At 33.9% G+C, this 4,666-nt stretch overlaps 1 pseudogene; it reads left to right on the top strand.

Annotated features, from left to right (window-relative positions):
• Positions 1-3,473: 3,473 nt before the first annotated feature.
• On the top strand, positions 3,474-4,456 carry LOC103608436 (annotated as a pseudogene).
• Positions 4,457-4,666: the final 210 nt, after the last annotated feature.

Below are 4,666 nucleotides of genomic sequence, written 5' to 3'. Positions count from 1 at the left end.
TCTTTTTAATGATGGTATAACTATTTTGTTTGTTTGTACTCCATTCTTTTCATTTAGCTAATGCTTTCTCATTAGATTGAACCTAGTAAATGAGAGTAATTAAGTGCTTCCTATAGCTCAGATGCAATGATTAAGTTGCAGAGCTGCTACTGATTGTGTTTTGTCATTTATCTCTATTAATCTGAGAATAATCCAGATGATAAACACATGTAATTTTTTGCTAATGTTTAATAGATGAAATTTATAGTTTCTCAATGGAGACAAGCAATAGGTGTGTAGGCATGTAAGTAGTAAGTTGTTACATGTGAACCTGCTTTAAATAAACATGCAAGTTACAACTACTGTTAGTTAAAAGGGAAAGATACTTTTAGTTGTCATACTGAATTTCCTCTTTCCTGAAATTTCCTTCTTTACACAGCCCTCCCAACCTCCCACTTCCAAAGAAACGAAGGAAGGAGGGAGGGAGGGGAGGGAAGAAAGGGAGAGAGGGAGGGAAGAAAGGAAGGAAGGAAGGAAGGTAGGTAGGTTGGTTTAAATCCTTGTTATGGAGCAAGTAGTTTCTCTGACTTTTTTATCTTTGAATCATCTTCAGGGGCAAGACTGAAATTTGTTTTAATATAGTATATTTGAAGTTCTTTCAATCATCCGATTCTGGCAGTTTTTCAACTCTCATGTGCTCTGATTTTCTAAATTGTAATAATTTATCATGATTCTAGGAGAAAATATGTTCCAGCTAAATTGTTTATTAAATAACTGATGGGATAAATCAGAGGTTTTTTCTTTTAGTAAGTTAAGATAAAATGTAGAAATAATATATAAATAATGTTACATATTTATTTTTTGAAAAATAATAGTTATACATATTTTTGTTTCCTTATATCTGACATTATTTACTGTAAGTAGATATATAGTTTTCAGAACTCTGATGTGAATATTATAGTTAATTAATAGGTAACTAGTTTTTTAAAGTTTCTATAAATAAGCCAAACCAATTGATACATTTTATTTGCAATTAGAGGCAGTATATGCTAAGTTCATGCATTTTAAGTAATCATTATGTAAAGATTTATTCCTAACTACAATATTAACAGAATTATAGATACAACAAACTTTCAAATGTACTAAGAGAAAATAGAGGATTGTTTTTAGGAAATTATATTTTTGTGACACTATTTTTATGAAGTCTTAAAAAGATTATAGAATTGTCCAGTCTGTGAGTATCTGTGTGCATAGGCTACTTGGAATTTTCAGTTCATATACAGGTAGTAGGAAAATTGATGGACACCTAGTTTTTGAATCTAATTGTTTCAGTCTATGACCAGGAGTCTGATGAGTATGATGCATCAAATGTTGGAGTGAGAACATTAACAGTTCTTATTTTGAAAAAGAGCGTTATGTTCTTGAGCTTTTAGCTTGTCTCTGTGCATAGTAGTGCATTGGGAACTGCTTTGGTATTTCATTTTTAAAAAGGTCATTTCAGCATCTACACATGTAATGCCTTTATTTGCACATGTGGGTCATTTGCAGATTCTGTTCTGTGAACAGACGGTATCACCTAAAATTAAATGTTTGAAACATTGCTGTTAAGTCTACCTCAGTCAGTTAATTTTAATGAAATATTAGTTTTTGAAAATGAAGACTTATTGCATAAATTCTAAAATGGAATTTATTTTTAATGGTTATTCATATATTCCTTGGATTTTTTTCTAAAAGAATAGATTATTTTTAAAAGGCAGATTTAGACTACACTGTAAATTGTTCTTCCCCTTTTAGATGTATTAATGTCTTCCATTTATACACCCACTGGAAATTGAGACTATCATAAATATTGGGGGGTTATTAAGTTCTCTAGCAGTCTGTTCAAATTGTTTTTCCTGCAATTTTAGAAGATGTAATATTTAGCCTAATTGTCAACTTTCTTAGGGATCAAATTTTCAATCCTATTCTTAAGGATAGATTTGAAGAAATTTTTGGTTGAAATAATGAGAATACATATGAAGTGATGATTTATAAATGGTCGCGTAACAGAAGAATCTTTGTTTTTGAAATTCTGAGAAATGTCTCTGATAGGCATTGTCAATTTAAAGGACCAAAAGCAGAAAGCTCCAAATTCTAACTCACACATTGTTCCCTAGTAGTTATTTCATCAGATAAATCTTTCTCTTTCTTTTGCACACTGAAATATTAGGATGAGTAATGTTGAGTGTTAGACCAATGTAATGCTCTTTGAATATTAAGTTACAAGATAAGAAGCCCCAAAAAGAGTAAGTTTAAAAAGTCATGATAGATTTCCTATCATTGTGTACTGATTTTTTTTAAAAAGCCAAAATTAGATGATACTTTAGGATGGAATGTTTACTAATTTGGGAGATATTTCTTTTTCAGTATTTTGAAAGATGGTTTTGATAAACTGGAGCATTTTGGTACCAAGCCTATTAGTATATTTTCAGTATTGAATATCTATTTGCTGTTTCTGTATTCCTGCATAGTCAATTCATAAATGCCTTTTCTTAAGGTAGTGGTTTTAAAAATTATAATTCTTAATTACCCCTACATGTACCACTATTTGAATTGTTAGCATTGAAATCACAAGTATTCCTTTGTCTTTGGCCAAAAAATAATTATAAAAATGGGGTAAAGAGAAAAATCTTTTTTTTCTTCTTGTTGGTCAGTTCTATAGAAGTCATTTAAAATACCGTATATTGAATTCTTTGATCATTTCTCCTTGGTGGATTGGGAAAGAAGTCAAAGCTGAGGCAATTGCTTCTGGGCTCTCTTTCTGTGTGCCTGGTAAATGAAACACAAGGAACCTCACCAAACTACATGACTAATGGCAACCTCCAGTGCCTCCTGCAATCAAAGATTAATTTGCTTTATCAAGTTTAAAGAATACTGGGTGATAAATCATGTCAAAAGGAAATAATCAGTCAAAAGCTGATATTCTTTTCTACATGTGAGGACAGGTGCTATGAGGCATGCACTTGCCATATACAGTTAATTTTGTTTTTATGCAGTTATGTTCATCTTAATTTCTATTTAGTTGATTCTTGAATCGAATAATTTCTGCCATTTCAGTCAACTAGCAACCCAACTGAAAGGCTGCAATATTGTAGATCCAAAGTAACATTTTTTCCCCTATAATTTGTACAAGGGGTTTTCAAAAAGTTCATGGAAAGATTCATATTATCTTTCAATTCCACTTTTCCACAAACTTTTTTTTTTTTTTTCTTTTTTGACCGGTAAGGGGATCGCAACCCTTGGCTTGGTGTTGTCTGCACCACGCTCAGCCAGTGAGCGTACTGGCCATCCCTATATAAGATCCGAACGTGTGGCCTCGGCGCTATCAGTACCTCACTCTACTGAGTGAGCCACAGGGCCGGCCCTTCCGCAAACTTTTTGAAGTACCCCACATAAATGTATTCTTACATGAATATTATTAATAAATGTTTATTTTTTCAAACAAGAGTTAGGTAATGCCAAATGGTGAGTGAAATTATTTTCTCCATGTCTTTGTCTACATGTCCAAGAATATTAGCTGGATGTTTGCATGTGTAATAGATGTCTGTGTGTAACATATCTGCAAATTTCTATAAAGTCTTCATTTTATTCAAATCTTCCTACTTTTTTGTTTCTTTTTTTAAAGAGAGAGAGAGCTGGAGTCTCTAATTCTATCTTCTGGGTTAATAATGCAAGGTTCATCTTAGGTAAGATTGTATTATAAAAAGGTGGTTTTCGGTTGTAGTGCATTAAACTCCATAGAGACGGCACTGGGGCAAATGAGAGCCAGATGGGCACTGGGCAACTCTGTGCCTCACTGAGGAAAAATAACTAAACACAGACAAAGGAGATCCTAAGAAGCTGAGAGGCAAAATGTCATCATATGCATTCTTTGCACAAACTTGTCTGGAGGAGCACAAGAAGAAGCACCCACATACTTCAGTCAACTAACTCCCCAGTGTTTTCTAAGAAGTGCTCAGAGAGGTGGAAGACCGTGTCTGCTAAAGAGAAAGGAAAACTTGAAGACATGACAAAGGTGGACAAGGCCCATTATGAAAGAGAAATGAAAACCTATATCCCTCCTAAAGGGGAAACAAAAAAGAAGTTCAAGGATCCCAATGAACCCAAGAGGCCTCCTTCGGTGTTTTTCTTGTTCTGTTCTGAGTATCGCCCAAATATCAAAGGAGAACATCCCAGCCTATCCATTGGCAATGTTGCAAAGAAACAGGAAGAGATGTGGAACTGCACTGCTGCAGATGATAAACAGCCTTATGGAAAGAAGGCTGCTAAGCTGAAGGAAAAATATGAAAAGGATACTGCTGCATACCAAGCTAAAGGAAAGCCTGATGCAGCAAAAAAGGGAGCTGTCAAGGCTGAAAAAGCAAGAAAAAGAAGAAAGAGGAGGATGAGGAGGAAGATGAAGAAGATGAAGAGGAAGAGAGATGATGATGATGAATAAGTTGGTTCTAGCGCAGGTTTTTTTCTTGTCTATAAAGCATTTAACCCCCCTGTACACAACTCCTTTTAAAGAAAATAATTGAAATGTAAGGCTGTGTAATATTTGTTTTTAAACTGTACAGTGTCTTTTTTTGGATAGTTAACACACTACCGGGCATGTCTTTAGATAGCCCTGTCCTGGTGGTATTTTTAATAGCCACTAACCTTGCCT

This window comes from Galeopterus variegatus, unplaced genomic scaffold, assembly GCF_000696425.1.
Source record: "Galeopterus variegatus unplaced genomic scaffold, G_variegatus-3.0.2 Scaffold8414, whole genome shotgun sequence".
Classification (NCBI taxonomy): Eukaryota; Metazoa; Chordata; class Mammalia; order Dermoptera; family Cynocephalidae; genus Galeopterus; species Galeopterus variegatus.
Note: the sequence above shows the minus strand (reverse complement) of the source record. Positions and strands in the feature narration are given on the sequence as shown.